This window comes from Contarinia nasturtii, unplaced genomic scaffold, assembly GCF_009176525.2.
Source record: "Contarinia nasturtii isolate CC-2019 unplaced genomic scaffold, AAFC_CNas_1.1 Cnas_scaffold_493, whole genome shotgun sequence".
Lineage (NCBI taxonomy): Eukaryota > Metazoa > Arthropoda > Insecta > Diptera > Cecidomyiidae > Contarinia > Contarinia nasturtii.
Genome location: NW_022197846.1, coordinates 679365 through 701444, shown reverse-complemented (window position 1 = coordinate 701444; position 22080 = coordinate 679365). Strand labels below are relative to the sequence as shown.

Below are 22080 nucleotides of genomic sequence, written 5' to 3'. Positions count from 1 at the left end.
ACTAAGCCACGCTGAATGCACATTTTTTTTCGCTTCGTGGTATTTTTTTCCAAAGCTTTACTGAAGAGCAGAGAATCGTGTCGGACTTGGTCTACAACAAATGAACAATTTCCATTGACTGGCCTTGTTATTTTTTGAATGTGTGTGTGTGTGTGTGTGTAAGTATTATTTCTACAGTGTTATCGTACAACAATTCTTGTCTCATTCTATTATGCGTACAACTCCATTGGAACAGTTTATCCCTTAATTCGCTTTTGTTTAATTTACCTTTTTTCCCGACATCATTATTCATCCCCAGGAGAACTTCACCATTTGAAATATTTCAAGCCAATGAATCAAATACGACAAAAATTCGACAAATTTATTACATGTAAAATACGAAATCTGAAGTCGGTTAAATTGAGCACCGGTATAGGTGATTGTATACATGAACATTGAATTAGCATCGTATCGCATCTCATTCACATTATGAATTGTTCGATACGATGGCGGCTACAAAACAAAATGAGAGATAGAGAGAGAGAGGAGATGTCTTAAGGCAAAATTGTCTTGGGCTGTCATATGAACAAAATGTTGAGTTGAAACGAATATTCCGTGTTTGTTATTTTATCAATCAAAGCAAACAAATGGATTGTGCTACAGCTCGCTGGTTCGGGTGATGTGGTTATAGTTTGTAACACAAACAGATAAATTTCCACGCCCTATGTTTCGATAGCATATGTATCCAAATAAAGGAAGATATTCAGAGAACAAGCGAATGTGTTTAGCGAAGTGAATCTATTACAATTGCTCGTCAGTAATGAAAGTTTTGTTATGCTATATGATAGTCGCATTTTTTGACCCGTTCCATGGATTAGGATTTATTCAAATTAAATTAGTTTACAGCTTAATATCTTCAATTTGTTAGATAAACATGGAAATGGGACTTAAAGCCAGTGTTTATTAGGACTTAGATTCATTCAACATATTCTTGCGATGTTTCGAGCACAAATAAATACCGAGATACACGACTGAATGCGAGTAATACAAAAATCAAGTACACAGTTTAACAAATACACGCTTTTATCGAACAAACAGACATAACGATATCGCCAAATCAAATAGAAAAAAAAAACTGAACAACTAGCCACAGCAGAAACACCTAACTAGACCAAGTAGAGCAACGATAAACGTGTATATGAGGATCTTTAAATGCATGTATTGGTTACCATTTTTGGTGTATTTTCTTTTGTTTTGTTGTTCTTTTTTTCATTATCCGTCTCCCTCTCCCTCGGTAGAGTGTCGTGCGATTGCCCTTTTTATAATAATTCCACCATTATTGCATTTAATTTATGAGCCGGTCAAACTGGTATGTTTCCGTCTCCCCAAAGACTCAATGCACGATGTCTTTATCCGCCACTCGATTTTGGTTGTTTGTCACTTACACATAACATTCACACAGTCCATTCAACAACTAAAAAACAACTCGCATTCTAGGCAAATGCGGTGGAAGTACACAACACGAAAAAACAACAACCCATAACAATTCATTTTTATATATTGCCGTGTGTCACCGGTTGGGCAATTATGTGCGTGTGTACAATGTACATATTCTATTCGATTGCGCTGTTGTTTTTATTTTTTTTTCGTTCACAAATGACATTCAGTTCGTTTGAATTTTTTTTTCTCTTCCAACCTGATTAACACTCACCCCATTCTCACCCCATTACAAACGGGATATGCATATCAGTTCAAACTATATATAATCAGCTAGCAAACAAAGAAAAAGAGTCGAAGTCGGAGTGAGTGTTAGAGTCAGTTCACCCGTTCCCTGCCAAAAAGATAGAAGTACTACTGCAACTGTTGACAACGACAACATCCATGACGAGGACGACAATAAAAACAAATTATGATTCCAGGTAATTCAAAGATGTTTCACAAAAACATATATGCATATTGAGTCCCAAAAATTGTTAACCAGTTCACCAAATGGCCATTATTACGTTCATAAACACATGTTTTTTATCTTATATCATCGTCTTTTAATTTTGTCGATTTGGTTCTACGCTTCAATTCTACGAATTAGAATTCGTTTGCATTGGGCGCAGAAGCGTTGCATTTTAAAACAGAAAAACAAACAAATTATAAATTTTGTTCGCTGTGGTAAAAAAAATACAGTGTACTAATAAAACATGTCCAGTAAATGGAACGCGCGATCAATCGACACTGTATAGTTAAAAAAAGAGAAATATTAGATAGTAGATAATGTACTCTCTCTATTTTTGTGTCTTGTAGCATGAAGTTTTTTTTTATTGCAATCGTTTTAAATTGCCAGACATTTTTCAATTTGAATTTGCTATTCGGTAAAACAGAAAGATATATGTTTTAATTAACTGCATTCTATTATATACATTGCAATCGCAATCAGCGATTTAATGAAAAGAAAAAAAGAAATCTGTATTCGAAACGAACAAAAAAGAATTGTATTGCATGCCATCCGCCAGTATCGGTCTGTATACAGATATGATGTAAACACATGTAATGAAATCACTGTATCAAAATCGTGACAAAAACTTGCATACATTTTTGAATGTACAGTGTACACTCCTGATAAAATATGATTTACCTTCCTGTTCAATGAAAAAAAAAAATACACTGAGAGTGCATTCGTCACAGTAAATATGTAAAAAAAAGTTGCAATGATTGTACGTATCTCGTTGGTGCATTTCATTGGAGTATGTCCGGGTTTGGGTGTGATATGCGTATTGGTGTGCGTGGCACGTACATTCGATAAATTCTTTTTGATCGTGTGTGTATGAGCCTCAATTAAAAATAATATTATTGTCCCCAAAGTCATCGTTAATGTAAAATGAAAACTGTGATTTTTTGCACCCGCTTGTGCATGCAATAAAAAAAGGATGAAAGAGAACGATAATATCTACTTTCGATGGGCAACCGTTGACATTGGAATTTACATACTGAATGCAATTTTTATTTGATAAACTCTGCCATTGTATGCATTTTTTCGGTTATCATTTGTGTGCCGAGTCAGTTTATTCCTATTTTTATGTTTACTAGCTGTCTTGTCAATTAGCGACAATATTTCTAGTGGTTTTCTGAATATTTTTTCTCTGTGCCACATGTAAACATGTAAATAAATATTTGAACGATCCTTATTGATCCTGATCTATATCTATATCCATCATTTCAAGCACACAATTCGCTGTGATGATAGTTTTTTGTCTCCCCAATTTCAATGTGTCAACACAATATGCCATTTGGCGAGAACGATCGCTTAAATGTAGCTGCAAAAATCTGCAGCTTTTCAATATAACAAAACAATCCATTGGAAAATAAAATGCGTAAATACGAAACAAAAATTAAAAAGTTCATTTGATTAAGATCGAAACACTTTTAATGCTTTGCAACAAAAAGTGGAAAGCGTGCGCTTGGAAATACGTTATTTTCACTTTTTCAGTGTACGATTGATTTTCTCGTGTGCAATTGTTTGTAATTTTGTTTTTTTATTGGTTTTTATGTGATGCAATTGTTATCAATTTTTTGTAAAAAAACATTTTATTCAATTTATTTCAATACATTTCGATTATATTATATGAAATATATAGGTGTATTATAAGTTGACAAAAAATACATTGTATCTCGACTGTGTATAACTGTATTTTCTTGAAATACGTTTACGATTCCTTCTATGCCTCTGTAAACAAACCTTGCTCATTTTTAAAAATTCAACCAAAATAAAATTATCCATTGCAGTCCACAGCAGGTATTAGGCTCAACATTTGCCATATTGATTTGACATCCCAGGTTGATTTACAAAAAAAAAAAACAATAATGAAAAACTATTGATTTGAAAATAAAATGTCATCCACTCAATAGTATCGTAAAGTAGTATAACTGCAATCGATGTTTTGTGTTCGCTTCTGATTTCAATCAACTCAATTCGATTTGGCAATACAATAGGCGCTATTATCAAATATTGTTCACAGTTTATCGAGCAATCATTCAGATAATATTTTAATTTCAACGTACATATGGTTGAGTTCATCAAACAAAAAAAATAATTAAATCCGTTCATGCATCCAGGCAATTAACAATATTGTAACAAAAAGGATGGAACACAAAACCGGATTGATTTTGACCCAATAACAACCCCCCATCATAGAATCTATTCGCTGTGCATGCAAAGTTTGTTTTTTGTTTCTTCCCCCCGGCTTCATTTCGGCTAACTTTACCAATACGGTGGAATTTTTAATTAATAATTTTACATTTAAAATTAAAATTAATGAATAAATTAATAATTTAACAAAAAGCTTAATGGACTTATATGTAGTGAACGATGATCAAATGCAACAAAACATAAAACATACAAAATATATGCGCAAACAATGTGTGTGAGATGCACACATGAGAGATGCAACAGCAGTCTCCGCTGGTTCATTCGCCAAATGAATCGGTTATTCTGTTGAGGTCTTCCGACCATAAAGAACATCTCAAACGCAACGTCAAATATTACGGGAATTAGTCGAACGCACGCACACACATACGCAATTAAGTTCTATGCCGCACGCGAATTCAACGCATCCGAGCGAACTGCTGTGAGTGTTTTCGTTTCCTTTTTCCGTTTCTATCGTATCGTTATTTCGTTACACGCATCGTTATGTTCTCCTCCGTTGTGCAGCGCTTCACTGATTTCGTACTGGTAAACATTGGTCGCGTCGACTGAGTGCTAGATGATACAGCTTGCAGCAATATTAACGGCAACCAATTGAACCCAACTGATTCGTAACCGCGCTTATAGCGAACAGTATGCATACAGAATATGCCCAAACAACATGTGTGTTCACATCAGTCGTCGCGTTTGAATCGAATTATTATTTCGATTTCGTGAATTTTTTAAATTTACTACGACAAAAAATTATATTGTTTTCGACATGAAATAAAAAAAATTTTTAACCGATAAACGGAACAATAAAAAAAAAGTTTCGCACTTTGAAAATCCACAACATACGTACTTTTTAAAATCAAAATCGATAACCACAATAAAAAAACTTCACCTGGAAATTAATTTTTGTCAGTTTTTTTTCGGTACTGTTGTAACATTGTTATGTTGGATTTTATTTGTATGTGTATGCTGCAAGTTCGCGAGTGATTGTGAGTTTGTTTTTAAAGTTTGTTTAATTTGTTGATTACGAGCATCGAAAATTTTCGCACGTTTGATATTTGGCGAATTTGTATTTTTTTTTTTTTTTTCAAACATAACTTCGGTCCATACCGTCGGAAGTATTCTTTTAACTCTACCACCAAAAAAACATACGTTTGGTTTGTCCACATTGTTCATGTGCTTAAAAACAGACATAGCGAAAATTTTTGTTCTTGATGAGACGACGAACAACAATATTTTTTAGCAGCAAACTAATTAGCTTCCACATACACAGAGAGAAGCAGAACAAAAAGCAATCATCAATGGAATTGATCACTTTTTATTTCGAAATAGAAACGAAACCATCACTAAGTATCAGTGAAAAGAAATACAAGTAAACTGAGAGAACGAAGAAAAAAAAATTCAACAAACAACTTACAATTTCAAGTAAAATATTTGACAAGTGAAAGAAAATCCATTCGAATATCCTAATGCTAGAAATTTACAAGAATTCAAATATATATTCACATGGTGATAACAATTCAAATTGCAAAAAAAATATTAAGTGGAAACTTATTCAAATTGATACAGCATCCATGCTGAAAGTGATGCTGTTAATTCATATAAACAGTGATTTATAGTTTTTGGTGAATTTTGAAGTGACTTTAAGATTAATTTTTCCGAAACAACTGAGATAGACATCAGTGAAACAAAAACAAGACCCAATTCTTGTCATTTTGATTGAGTTGAAGACGACGATCTTAGTGTGAATTTCCTTTGGCGGTTTGGCGTTTACCTTTTACTAAACGGTTAGTTGTTAGTAAGTGCTTAAGCATTTATTCATTCAACGTTATACATATTGCATATCCAATAGTCTAGATAACGTTTTAATTTTGGTACCAAGTCAATTCGTTCTTATGTTCGTTTTTTTTTTCTTTTGGGTTTTGCTTTGTTCTTATCTTTATAAAATTGTGTGTACTAAATAAATCAAACAGACATCGACCGATATTCGGCTTGGAATTTAAATGTCCAAATGTATCTTGCATTAAGATAATTAGAAACTGATATGTCGAAAGCCCAAAAATGACAGTAGGGACCGACTTTTATCAATCACTTACACAAGCATAGTGTGTGTTCGATGCTATACGGAAGTGCATATACACTGAAATATTCAACGAGGAACAACGATATTTGTGATTTGTATTTTTATTGGCTGTGGTGACTAATTGTTTTTTCTTAATGTTTCGATTGCCTACTGAACATTGTATATGTGAGCACTATAAATTATGCAAATGTAGGATATTAAGTTATGAGTCAACAAAAGAAATCTCCGCATTTGTGGTTTCGTGGTAACATTTGATGAAAGTGCCATACTTACTAATTCTCACAAAATTAGGGAAAAAAATGTAAACGAATTCCAGTAAATTCACATTTTTCGTTCGACACCACCACCGTCGACAAAAACAATGTCAGAAGGCAAAGCAAAAATGGGGGGAATAAACAGTCCAGTGGTCAAGCAAATGGAATGTCACTAGTTACTCAAGATATCCTCTATGTTGGTGTGTGGTGTGTATGCATGTTTTTCAATGTCTGGCATAAGATTTAACATTTGCTTTCGTCAAAAGAGGAAATTGCGATAATTATCCAAATAATGTTATTGCCTCAATTCTCCATAATTTTCATTGCGGTTTTTCTCTGAAATAAACCAAAAATTAATTAAATTTACTTCTCTCTCACAGTACATTGTTTTTTTTTTTTTTTTTTTTTGTGAAACGCTTTGTATCTAATGTTCTCTTCAATACCGCTCTTCGTTTTTACTTGCCCTTTTTGCAACTAGTCACAAGTCTCACGCTTTTGTGTTTTGTGATGTATATTGCACTTATGCCGTCGTTCCCGTGCATTACTGCTGAAGACGATGACGACGATGATGATGATGATGCCGATATGCTATGCGACGTTTTGCAGTGAAACAAATCGGATAATTCTGTTCAGTAAAATATTATAAAACATGGGCCACGTACAGAAATTCTGTAAAAAAAAAACTAAAAATTTATCGTTCAACAAGCAAAATGTGACAAAAAAAAAAACATACAAATGAAAAAAATACAGAGAAATGTGAAGAAGCACCACAAACACAGATCGGGTCAAACAAATGCTCCTTTTGGAAACATTTGTTATCTGACTGACTCGCTGAGTAAAAAAGAACTGCTGAGAAATGACAGTTCTGCGGCGACTCTATGCACCGCAAGAAATGAATCGCCTTCGTTCTTATTTTATTTATTTTGAATTTAAAATCAGGCAATTCAAGTAATAAAAGACCGAAGAAACATGTGTCATGTCATAATTCATAATGAAACGAAATGAAAGAAGCGCAGAAAAATACACACAACAAATAAACAATTGTTGTCTATTTCGGTTTTTATATTCTATAGTATAGTATATGTTGAAGTGGCGAGTGGCGAGTGGCGAGTGCGCGACGCGGCAGTTATTGTGCTCATTTAGACGATAAAAAAATCGGATTTTTATTCCGTTGATTTTTTGAACGAAAACACACAAACTGAAACCAAAGAAGAGACAAGGGAAAAAAAACAGCGAGAAGTGTATGCGAACAAAACGTTTAATGGTAAAATAAAGAAGACCCGAAGACTACAAATATTATGACTAAAACGAAAAGAAGTGATGGTAGCCACACAGCATTTAGTAAACCGAAATGAAAGACAATTCAAAAAGGCACGAGATAAATAATATAAACATAACGATAATAATTTATAAAAACAAACACAAAGTGTTGTTGCATTTATAGGCGACCCGAATTGGATGATGGGAAGTTAGAAACAAAATGCGATGTATGTGAAATCATTCCAGCGAGACCAGTAAGAAAGATAGAAAACAAAGTAACGTTGAAAATTTACGTAAATACCATGTCGTCTTGCGTGTGCGAGTTTAACACACTTGCATCACTCATTTCGCTTCATAATTAGTGGTTGGATAGTAGAACATGAACAAAAAATAATAATAATAATAATACGACAAGTCTATGGCCAGAACGGTTTGATCTTATAGTAACTGCCAAAGAGCATTTAATAAATAATAAAAGTAATAATAGGAAACACAATAGCAAAAACGAAATTTATTGTTTCTCGTCGGAAAATATAAAATATTGTGATTTTCTCACGTCAACTAACATAAACATAAGACTCTTTATATATGTGTGTACAATTAGATATGGGGGCCAACTCAATTCACCGGCAAAAATTCACATCCAAAATCATCTACAGTTTAGAAATTGGTCGGTTGTGTCAGGTTTTTTCTTTATTTGGTAAATATTTGAAAATTATATGTGGAATAGTGAAATTTTGAAAACACAATCCCATCTGAATACGTGTTTCAAATCGACGGACGAAATCTACAAAAAATAACATTTTTTAATATTTTCTTCAATCGCAAATGGTTTCACATTGTTATTAACGATCCGTATAAATACATATTATTTTTTTCGAAAATAAGACAAAATTTACACGAAACACAGAGATAATAACGACTATTTGTTCAGTAAGTTTTCATAATAGTTCATGGACTCAATCGGAATGTGGCATATTTTAGTTGATAGAAATCAAGCAGATGCAAATCTTATTATTGTCACAAACTATAAAGGAAAAAAAACTTTCAAAAGAAAAAAACAAAAAAGTAAATGTGTCGGCTACCATGTATGATTAAAAGGAATTAATATTGTGAATCGTCTATCGAGTTCGAAATGTTGTTGATACATTATGTTTAAATTGCTTAAAGTGAAGTAATTAACTTAAACCGTTGCAACGACGACACAAAACACAAAAAAACAATACGCAGCTGAATAGCATTTGAATATGTATGCAGTGTACACCAAAAAAAATAAAGAATTCTGTATGACCGATAAGTTGCAGTTATCAAATGCATACATTTTCAATTTGCTTATCATTCGGTAAATGTTTAAACGACCTGACCAATCGCGTACCACTTATCGGACAATGTATGCGTCGATATATGCATTGATAATTCAATAACCGCTTGTTGACGCATTTCGTGGGAACAATAATAAGCCTCCGAAAATGCATTTGCTATATAAAAAGATAATCAAAACGAATTAAAAATCGTCGAAAAATTCATTTCATGCATTCTTTTCGTTTTTCATATATTATGCTGCCCCTTGCCTTTGTCGTTGTCTCTATTGCCGCTTCTTTTTCTTTTGGATTGAATTGTGTTGAGGGCCAAGCATTGCCAAAATATATCTTTCGTGTTCGTTTGATTGTATTCTTTATTGCAATCAATAAACATTTTAGAGTGCCAAAGTAGTTCGCAGGCGACGTGAGCCATAAAAGAATCGACACAAAAAAATAATCGATCGCATTGATTTGTACGGATTTATGCAGTTGGTTTCGTTCCATTTGCTCTCACTCTTTTGTTAATCGAACGAAAAAGCTGTAGCCAACAACTAGAATAAATGCACAGTAATGACATACATTTAATAAATAGAATTGTCGTTTTGCTATATATCTTTGTGGATAATTTTAATGTGAATCAATTTGAATGAATTCACTATCGGGCGAGTATCTCTTTTGTCTGTCTGTTTATCTATCTCTGTGTGCTATTCCCTTGTTACCCTGCGTTCATTTTGACGGCGTATTGCATACCAAAACAATTTTTGTCGATTTTACTGATTCTCATATTATATCACTATTTGCGCTGCCAGATTAACAAAAATTTCTATATAAATGAGTGCGATTAATGAAATTTCACAGAACTTTATGTGACTGAATGCGACGAAAAATTGATGTTCGATCACGAATATATTAAATTACTAGATGTAACTAAGCCTATAGTGTGTAAAAGACGAATCAGTACCATCTGTGAATGTTTGAGTGTCTTTTACCTTCTTTTCTCTTTCTCTATTTCTTTTTCTGTGACCATCTTTGTCACTGTTTCCGAATCGATTTGGAAACCTTTTAATTCGAGTGCGTTTCCATCAAAATTCGGTGAGCTCAAGGATTACATGGTGTTTGTACTGGAGTTTTGCTGAATATAAAAGAAGTGAAACCCTTTTATCGATGCATGTATTTGTTAGACATTTTCCTTCATCAGATCAAAATTCTTTTCTTTTTTTTTGTTCGTATCGTTAGCAGTTATTTAGCATTGCAACGATATTTATAAATAACGTGTTGTATTTCACAAACTAGTGCATCAAAATACACTGGCACTTTATTCGTCGATACTATGACGTTGATGGTAACGACGAAGATGTTGAACAAAGAACCCAATAACATAACAAAGGTGTAAATCCATATCAGATTTTGTCAGAAACCATATACACAACACACACACAATGTAAATGCAATCTACCTAACCGCCTTGTAAATGCTTCGGCGAATGCACACAAATATACATTAAATATAGACACAGAAAAGGATAGCAAATCGAAAACGTGTAAATTCGACAAACGAAACTAGCATACAACAATTTTAAATGGTATTGAGTTCCACTGTTCGTCGCCGTTTATCAGGGAAATAAATGCTACATTTTTTTTAACAAGACTATGCGAAACAATCAACAGAATGACATATATAAAAGAACCGAAAAAAATAATCTCTGAATTGAATAGGATTTAGTTCTCTGTATGTACAGTGTACACGTATGTTTGTATATGTGTTGATTTGTTTTTTGTTTATGTTTTTCCATTTTCTGTCGAATAGAGCATGCATTTCGATTCAATAGAAATGCGTACCAAAAAGTGAGACAGAACGAGAAAAAAACTCATACTCACAGATAAGTCTTTATATCGTGTTTTTTTTTGTAACTTCAACATTGGGCTAGATCCCAGTTGTGCGAAAGATGGCACGATTGAAAGGATGGATTTGTAAGATGAAAAAAATGCGAGCAAAAGACTTTGAAAACATTTTAATTTTCCAAACCATTGTGGAATGATGGTAGAAAATAAGAGAAAGGTGAAAATGAAATTTTAAATCGAATAGAATTTCAGATATTGACGTTGAACGGCGAGAAATGGCAAAGGGTTTACGGTACGCACGTAGCGAAAAGGGATAATATTTTTCTTCTAAATCGCGTTGATTGGGTTTGTTTACATTGTTCAGTCTTTGGTTAAGATGAACACGATGGAAAAACACGATTGGCACATGAAAATTGATTTGGCAGCTGCTTAACTAAAAAGAAAAACAACCAAACTAGACCGAATATAATGATATTCAAAACGAGTAAAATCATGCCGGGATTTCAAAAATAATGCACACCGACACACATGCGCTTGCACATCCAATTGAATGGGATCAAAGACCATTTCTTGGTGAATGTGTACGGCATCAAATTGCTGAAGCTTCTTGGGGAGGGCAAACGTTCCCGATTTACACATGCAACTGCCAAAAATAACAAAAAATAATTTACGCTTATGCCGTGCATACGTCGATGGATTTTGTTCAAATGGCAATGTAAAAAGGGCCAAACAATCATTTAAAAAGTGAATGAATAAAAATGGGATGGTGAATAAACGGCCAGAATGATTCTAGTTAACGAGTGACGTGTGTGTGTGCTCTCGATTTAGAGAGCTGAACAACAACTGAGCAGGAACAGAAAATGGGAGAGCGACATTGAATTGAAACGTGCTGTATGACACGCGTCTTTTTAATTCTTTCAATTAAAATTGGATTTTACTTCAATCCAATATCCAATTTAAATCCTATCAACGATTAGATAGGGTTTCACATCTGCACCTAGTAAAAAGAACAACACTTCATGAAACAAACAAAAAAATGAAATAAAACTTTAATTCTTGTCAAGAAATTATAATCCGTCAATCGACTGCGATAGCTATAAGTTGTTGTTTTTTTGTTGCTTTCTTCATTTGATTTTTTCTCACTCCTTAAAGAATGGTCTCTTTTAGCGGATATATATTATTGTTGGCATAAATTTTACGCATTGCAATTTATGTGGAAGGAAATTTATTTAAACGACGTCTGGAAAATAAACAACAGCATAAATTTGAATAAACATGAAATCCAAATCGTAATCGATAAAAGGGAAACATAAACATAGCTCAATTATATAAATGCTTCAAAGTTCTTCTGCTTATTTCCTTTTATTCGACGTAGAAAATAAAATGAATTCTTTATTACACGCCCAATTGTCACATGAAACTATGTCAAGCCACCACATCCAAGACCCTATGTCACGGTACGTACGGTACGCTGTACATTGCATTCGTCACAAAACACCAAGTTCGTCCAGAGTTTGAAAGTCATTTTCTCCGGATATGAAACTGGAACAAAAGGCGATGAGCAAAGAATTGTATGTTACTTGTTAGAATGGTGGCCAAGAAAACTTCAATGAAATAAGAATGAATACATTACGTGCAGAGATAATGTGTCTCATTTGTCTGAAAAATTTCTAAGATATATTTTTCTTTGCTCCTCTCTACGTCTCCTTCTCTCATATACATTTAATCAGTCGTACCGTATATACACAAAATCTGCTAACTGTAAATTATAGTAGCTTGTGTAAAGTGTTGTGGTGGCGCTAATTACATACAGACAGTGTAAAATGTCATAGCGGCGCCACTTTGAACATATCAGTTCAGTGGTTAAAAATAAAATACATTGTGTATATATAGATTCTGTCATTGCATATAGTATACAAGTAACAATATTCAGAGAATTTGATATCAATTTTAACTTTAATGCTTCTTATATCTCGTAGAAATGCAAACTGTTCGATTTATTCGGCCATCATTTATATTCACACAAAAATGGTTTTGATGTTATCATGAGAACTCTGTGTCATCCTGTGTCCTGCCACCGGCACCACATTTACTCTCTGTGAAAAATACAGTCCAATATAGTCAAGCTCTGTTTTTTTTTTTTGACGTGGCAATATTTTGACGACATTTTCACATAACCATCACTATATATTAGTCCTAGTGACGTTTTTATTCAAACAAATTCTCTTTGCTTTCCGGTAAAAATGGGAAAGATATGCAAAAAAAAATATTTAAAAGAAGCTCAAAACGTTGTTCTAATATTTTGCACACAGTATGGACACAATGGTACAATAATGCAAAGGCCCGAAGAGGATGAGTGTATGCGTCTTGAAGAAAATGTTGTGAAAATTCAATTAAAACTAAAAAGATAAGAATCCAAAGTCTTATTCTGTCTGCGCGCTTTATGTGCATGAATGCCGGAAATGCGATTGAGATGAGAAAAGAAAAGAACGAGCTCATTTTCAAGGGTTACTTAAGGAAAATCGCGTTAGTATTTGGGCTCAAGTAGAAATGATGCGAAGCGAATGCTCGCACTTAAATAGGTATAAATCGTTGAAAATTTACAGAAAAAAAAAACAAATCGCTTCAAGCTCTTCCGTTACACCAGCCAAAAAACTAACGAAAAGGAATGCGATAAAGATCAGCACACAAAATATATTCGCATCATCTTGCGTTTTCGTTCTTTACTTCTTTTTTTTTATACATAAGAATTCATTTTACTTCGATTGCTTTCTTAGTCTCTGCTCTTCTCTTTTCGCACATTTCAAGTTTCATTCTTGCTCTCGTTTTTATTTGCGGAGAGTCACTGTATAACTAAGAGAAAAAAAGTGACGGAAAAATCACACATTTTGCGGCAAAAAGCAAATAAGAAATGACGAAAAGAATTTAATAATAGGAGCTTTTAAAAGATTTTCAATGCAAATTCGCACAAACACCATCACAGAACTTGAGTGTAACACTATTAAACGTTGTAAATAAAGTGGCGAAAACGACCAAAAATACATTTGAGCCATACGCCGAAAATATAGAAATGTAAATTGGAAAAATTGAATTATGTATTTTATTTGGAGAAGCGAACAACTACGACAACGACAAATGATAATGATGATGATGATGATGCTGATGCTGTTGATGATTCTGATGACAATGACAACTCTGTACAAAGAAATAAAGACATGAAATAAAAACTCGTATGCGAATCAACACAAAAAAAATGAAACTGGCGAAGTGCTTCAGTAATTGTGTCCCAAAAAAGAGTGTGAACGTATCGTCCAGGGTGAGAAGAAAACGCTTGTTAAATGTGCGCATAAAATGGCAAAAAGTGTGTGACATCGCTTTGTTTTATGTTATCGTGTGATCTTTTCGTACACTTTCCACGACGATGGGCAAAGAGTGCCTGATAAAAATGGATAAGCTAAATTAACTCACATTACAAACACAAACACAATGGAGTATATGCCCACCAAACTTTATAAAAACAAGATGAAAATTTACATTGAAATTCTATGATAGTACGATGACATCATTGTGAATCGCAGACAAAAGAAGGTTTTATCTCTAACATTCTTTTTTCTTCATTCTTGAGAAGAGACGATAGAAAAAGGTACACACAAATAAGGGAGAGAGAAATGAAAGGTGATAAAATATATGAAATTTGTTCATTATCCGCTTCAAGAACTGTTGATTTGTGCGTATCTAGCTTTATAGAAGTTAAAGTCATTTTATCCATCAATTTGGTGGTGGGAATGAATTAAGCAAAATTAAATGTATAACATTGTACTATGTACAATTTAGAAAATGAATTTCGTCTGAAAGAATAAAGAAGAAAAGACCAAATGAAATTATTAATTTACATTACAATTTCGATGGCTAATTATTATTTTTGGTACAGATTCTTACAATTACAAGTTCACATACGACGAAACAATTTCATATTTTCTCCAGTGAAATTGGCTTATATATTTGTTTCTAAGATGCCAAGCATTGAATTCCATCATTCGTAGCATTTAAAAAATACGTGTTTTAAATCAGAACCAATATATTTGTACAAATTACATAATTCCCCATCGATCACGCTCCGTTCTTAGCTATGGTAAAACAAATAAGGAAATGTTCAGCATAATAAAAAAAACACGAAAATTCTCCATTTCTATGCATATTGAACAACAACATTGAAATGAAATTCGGGATATTTGAGTTAACTTCCAATTAGACGCAATGACAAGGGAAAACATAACATTTTTAATGGAATTTTATGCGCGGAATCTTTATTTTGAATGTCATCAAATTTCAACAAACAAATGATACATCGTATACGATAGCAGATACAAAATATACGACGAATAATCTTTTTGATTCTCGTGAAATGACTAGCTCTCACTACATAATAAAACTCGAACTGTCATCAGCATCGACGGACGAAGGAAAAATTGAATGAAAATATTCGCTTGATTTCAAATAATAGAAAATGTATGCGTTCGCTGCTATGTAAGTCGACCGTAAATGTGAGAGTTGGAAAAACGAAAGAAGAATGGGCCAATGCTCGGGCCAACGCGTTGCCATTTCTTCATGGCGATTATTCGGTTATGTGATACTATAGCCCGTCTTCAACCAGAAGAAATTTCGTTATAAAATTTATAAGCACCTGTACTCACTTCTCTTCGTTTTCATTTGTTCACATAAAAAACGCAAACATAGTCACATTCAATCCAGGGACTCAAGTCATCCGTATTCTTGTGTCATTTCTTCTGCTGATGTTGCTGTCATTGCCTTTGCACCAAATTCATTGTGCTCAGATTTGTTGGTGTTTTGTTGATTTTCCCGCTATAATTTTTTTTTTCACTTCACCTTTTTTTTACACTTCGAGACAAAGAAATGCAACACAACAACTCGCTGAATTGTAAACAGTCTGCAAAGAACAGACAATATCACCAGCAGCAAAACAGGAAAGGAGAGATAATGGAAATTGCAAAAGCAAACAAGACATAAATGCAATGTGACGCGCAAAATTTCAATAACTTATATTGCTCTTTTTTTGCTTACATTATAAAATGAAAAAAAAAAAATGGAAGTGAGTGAAAGAGAAAGACGAAGAAGATTGTGTGGGAGATCCAAATGGGAAGAAATTTGAGCTTGACTTTGGAAAAAAATTACTTTTATAATTGTTGAAAGATAGAAAACATAATGGGAATCATCTTGGACCAAGCAGCATTACAAACGAACAAAATATTAATATTGCGTGCGTCGACAAATAAACAAAGGTAAAAATCGAGTTCAAGTGGGCCATTATCTATAGAAATGTATGTGCAAAAGGTCACAATACCTGAAGACACTTAATGGAAGGAGCCATAGGTTGTATCAAAATTAATTCATTCCACTTAATGTTTGCTTCCTTCATACCATGGGTATGGTCGTCATAATTTCAAATTTAACAACGTGTACTGCATAAAAAGTAAACCAAGTTGAGATGGTAATGCGGCCGTTTGAACGGCGATTACTATAATCAGTATTTATGATTGAGTTTGTTGCTTTGCGGTAAAAAAGCGTTGCCATTGTCAAAAATTTATTCATGTAATTATGGCAATGTTTTTATTTGGATTGTTCAGTCCAATTGCTGTCATATCGTTTGGATCTTATTGAAATTGAATTTTGTATCGTAACGTGTTGTGTTTAAACATTATGTGTTGTTTGAAATTGGTTAGATTTGCCCCCGATGCGTATGAAACAATTTGCATTGAGCCCACCAAAACCCATTTGGCTTCTCCTGTAACCACACTGATAGAATCGGAGCATCGATGAAAATCGACGACTCAAGCAAACGCAACACCATTTTATGTGCACTCTCGTTCAGCCATTCAACGTATCCATAGATCGGTTTTATCTCTGTGCGCTTGATTGACAGAGGTGAAATTGAGCAAAGAAAAGAGCGAGAAAAAGAAAAACAACGTTACTTTCTTCGTTGTAGCATTCCCGTTTCATGTTCGACTTTTGCTGGATCGTCGAAAAAGGAAGTGTAATTTTCTCTGTCAGCTTTTTCGATGCATAATTTGTGTATGTATGTATAAAAATGGAATTGTTTCAGTTCGTTACGTTTTGCATCCAATAATTTTGAATGTGCTCTTTTTTGTGTGCTGTCTGCCTTCACTCCCATGACGTTATTGGTTCATCAATAGTTTAACGTTTCGATCGAAGAAAAGTGAGAAAAATGCAAACAACTATCACAAAACTTACAATTTTTTGTTTGTTGTTCTCTTTCACATCAGCCGTCGTAGACGACATTGTATTCATTCGAGCATTTGCGTGATTTAGTTGTTGTCAACGATGTGAATTTTATTCATCGTTTGAAGGTGTAGAATCAGCTCGTTTGTCTGTTTGCTTTGCAGAGACATTATAAATTTTGCATAAAATTTGTTCATCCAAATTCAGTTTTTGTCCCAGTTTTATATGCGCCTTCAAGCGATTGTCAGCTATTGCAAACGGATGCAAACGTAAGAAGCTGTAAAAATATTTTGAAATCTTGTAATTAGTATGGAAGATCTTGACATTCCATTCAATGTATGTGGGTGTGTATCTATGTGTCTATAGATTTTCCACAAATGCAATGAAGACGGGGTAGCGATTACCTCTCTTAATGTGGCACTTACCATCTGATTAGTATTCTCATTCATTGATTTCAGTCCTTGGTATTCACATTTTTTTTATTTCGACACGACCAGTCAATGGAATAATTCACTGTAATTTAATGCTCATTTTCCATTGGTACCAGAAACATTGTCGCTAGATAATCATACTCTTCTGAGCACTCGACAACATATCACCATCAATCAAACACCTAGGCCAAAATGTCAGACGCTTAAATGACGATTTAATACTTAGGCCATACAATTGCGACTGCAACAACCGTAAATGCTAATGCTTTTTAATTATTCATGCGAAAAGGTCTCTCTGTTTTCATTCGAAAAAAAAAAGAGTATCTAATTAAAGGTACGATGAGATAAATGCAAGAGTATCGAACTGTATAAACCATCGCAAATCCATCAATGTGTCATTTCAAATGCACATCAGTCGACAAGATCAATTTTGTCACCTTATCAATGTCAATTAAGACGACTTTGTTCTATTCATTCGTCATATAAATCGACATTACAAAAGTGCTGACGTCTCTACGCTCGCTCATTTCATTAACAAACACAACTCGAGCGAATGGAATTTGGCCACATTTCATTGTAAATGCGAAGACATTTTACGAGAAAAAAAAGATACCAATTTTTTTTAAATACAAATCGTACCGGTTAGTTTCTAGTTAACCATACTGTTTCAGCCGCTTGATGTTTACTTTTTCCGCTTGATGATAGTTTCTTTTGAATTCTGTTTGTTTTTCTCCTTTTTTTTCCTTCAAAAAACATGTGTTGAACGAAATGCATCGTACGCGTTAACATATACAACGTATTATATTCACAAAAATCATCTCTTTCGGAGAGCTTGTGGTAAAAATACATGTATGTGTAATTTGATGATTCATAACGACCCACGAGTTTTCCGAAAAATATTAGTGAGATACAGTTGAAAAATGAAAATAAATCAGCACAGATATATATTTATTGAAAATTGTAGCTTTTGTCACCTTTTCCAACTGCTATTTTTTGAGATGGATGACACGCACACGAACATGATTGATTTCAAAAAATGAAGAAAACTGTCTTAAAATGTAGAAAATATTTCAACATTCAAAATTCACGATAATAATTTATACTGAATATGACAGCCCTCAAAAGTTGCTGACAAAAAATCAAATAATTTATATTAAACTTATTTCGACATCAGTTTGGTATCTTCTTGTGCTCGTTCAAAATTTGAATTATGGGGCCCGACCACAGTTTAAATCCCATCTCATAAATAGTTTGTTCATTATTTATTTACTAATCAGTGTATTTATTTCCTTTCGTTGGGTGCAGATAAGAGCGGTCTTTGTTTACACTGCGTATTTGTGTCTACGTAAATGTTTTTTTTTGTGTCGACGTCGACGTCATTGTCGTTAACATCCGTGTCAGATTCAATTCTGAAACGTTAATATTATATACTATTTCATTTCCATTTTTATTCTAAATTCCATTAGTTAAGTCAGAATGCGTTTTGTATGACGGTCGAGACAACTGCGTAATCTAGTATGAAAAGTCAGGAATCATTCGGTTTTTTCTATTTTAACTTGCTAAATAAAAATCATCCGAATACATTCTGTTTCCGTTTGTCATGGCTTAACATGCAAGTGTTTTTCCCTTACAGTTTTTTTTCCTCGAAAAGAAAATAAATTTTTATAAGCAATCAGTTCTCTGAGATTCTTGTTACATTCAATGTGAACCGAACAAGCACATTTTTCCCGTTTTATTTTTATTTATATTTCGTAAAATAATCACTTGAAATTGGTCATCGTTTGGTCCGCGAATAAAGCGGAGAATGCGTTGAGTAACCGTCCATTACATTATCTCACAAAATGTACCTACTAGGTATATATACAATTCAACCACTTCTATGTGTACAATGCCGTATTATATATATTTGCCGCACAATGTGCAAGTACATTAAATTGTAATCTTTCAAAACAAGCACTAGTTTATTTCACTATTCCGAATGTTATTCGCATCCACTTTTATTCTCGATTTTCGTTATCGCCGTCAACGTCGTCGTTGTTGTTGCTGCTGCTTGATACTTTGGCTGCATTAATATACACATTTCCATTCGATGACTTTGTTCACATATATGCCTTATTTATAAGCGTTCTTTCCGAACCGATCGCGCAAAATGTTTTCTTGAAGATCTGCTTGTGCGTAACAACAAACAATTTCGTGATGCAATATCAAACAAGAGATTCGTTAAAATAAAATAGCGAAAAATAAAAATTAAATTAAAATGAAAACACCAAAATGTAAAGATACATTCTTTTTATATCTATCTGTTGCAATGAAGCAGAGAAAATGCAAAAAAAAAAAAAAAAACACAGAGAGAGAAAACTAGACACAAACACACACATATCAAACATATTAAATAAAAATGGTGAAACAAAACCAGTCATTAAGCCTGTTCGCAATATTCCTGTATATATATTGTGTTTTTTTCAGTTGGACTGTGTACTTTGCTACAGAAATATTTTAATTGATTCACTGTCTGTTGTACATCTAAATGCCTATTTGATTCGTTTGTTCTTTGGGTTGCGCGGTCTCCGTTCTGTAAGCATTTAATTTAAATTTTTGTAATTGCTGCGACCGCGTCCAAATGAACAGTTCCTTCTCCATCTTCCTCTTCTTCTTCTTTTTTTATGCACATGTTTCGTGTAATATCCAGTTAATATGCAGAAAAGATTAAATTTCTCTGTGATTGTACCATGTCTACCTGTCTCCAGTTATTTTTACTTCTTATTTTTCATTTGGTGATTGCTATAAATTATGCTATGCGTTATTCTATTCTATATGTATGTTGTTCATTATTAATTGATTTTGGCATTACCACTAATACGTAATCGTTTAAATATATTAATGTATAACGTTCTAAGCCGCATGAAAACGCTCAAGAAAACGTGTTTCATGTACGATCAAATTTTTAGAGAAGAAAAAAAATCCCCAACCACGAACCGGAATCTCTTGTAATATACAAACACACTTGGCGAATCGAATGAAACAAGATTTTTAGGTATAAGTGCTATGTTACTATTACTTAACAGTTAGCAGCGCACTAAACTTAAAACTTTCTGTACATGTTAGATATTATGAACAATTTAAATTTACTGTAAAATCGTATAATAACCTCACATGTTTGCTGAACAGAAAGAAGCAAGGGAAATGAGAAAGAGAAGAGAAAAAAATTGAACACACGACTCTGCTTAACGTAACGAAATGTGAAATTGTAAAATTATTACGCATTCTGTTCTACAGCGGTATTTGGCGAAGAAAAGAGAATTTTGATTTGTGAATAGCTTGAAAATCGATTCAATGACGCTATCTTATAAAATATAATTATTGCCCTTGTTAATTGCCCCAACGAACCAAAAAATCACAGTCTGAATAAATGTTGTGTAGAGGAAATTTGAAAGAGGCATAGATAGCTTGAATGTATATGAAACGATTTATTCTCTTCATCCCAACAATTTATTATCCAGTCATCAAAAAGTTTGCACATACCCAAAGTGAACTCGACAATTTATTTCGTGAAGAGAGATTAAGCCAATTTGGCGCTGACCTAGAACAAAATGCCGCCAACTAATGACTCTGTTCATTCCGGTCAAAAGGTAGTAGACTACAGCTTTCGAAAAGTAAGCAACTATTAGCAATGTACTGTAATTTTGTGATATTCATGAACACTTTAAAGTTCCTTTTCCAAGTTTGCAGTACAAATTCACGAAATTTACATGTGGCCAAATTTCATTACTGATATACTTTTGGACCAAATGAAAAATTACGTAAATTTGTGTAAAAACAAAAAAACAAAAAACAAAATGGTATTTCAATAGAAATATGTATATAATGGCCAGCTTCAACAGTAGTTGGTATACTGACGCTCTTCAAAAGAACTCAAAAAGACGTCGAAAACTTCCGGATGTCATAAAATATGATCTTTGCGCCTTGTTTCATATAATTTTATAATTTGTGTGACTTTAACCCTTCCGTGAAGAGAGTGCTATCTAATAAATAGATACGAATGAGAGAAAAATTAACATGCATGGCAGCACAAATTTCTACTGTCACTTCCAAATATTCTGCAAGTTCGTTAAAACGCCCATTCTTCCTTTTGTTGTAACAATGGACGCGTGTGTCCGAAAAAAAAACATATATTTATCAAATAAAATCATTGCAAAGTAGCGTGTGGCATGGCTTGAATTGTCTTCAACGAGCATCAATGAATTTGAAAAGGAAGAATGTGTAAAATGTATTATGAGAGAGCATTACATATGACATTTGAGAGCATGCCACAATCTGCATAAGACGGAACGCCATAAGTACCAGAAATAACAGCAACAGCAGTAGCAACAGCATATTTGACTGGCAATTCTGCTTTAAAAAAAATTAAATTTGGCAATTCCAAAGCATATGCGAACTGTTCTATGTGTTTTTGTCAGTTTTGAAACTTACGATACAGTTTTTTTTGCCGT

The 22080-nt window shown here is 33.4% G+C and overlaps 1 protein-coding gene across 1 annotated transcript in view; it reads left to right on the top strand.

Moving 5' to 3' along the window:
- Positions 1 to 4819: 4819 nt before the first annotated feature.
- The window catches only part of LOC116339099 (MOXD1 homolog 2), a 191555-nt gene continuing 174294 nt past the window's right edge, over positions 4820 to 22080 (top strand). Inside the window, exon 1 of the mRNA XM_031764762.1 lies at positions 4820 to 5949. The gene's annotated coding sequence lies outside the window, so the exon portion shown is untranslated. The remainder of the gene's footprint in view (positions 5950 to 22080) is intronic.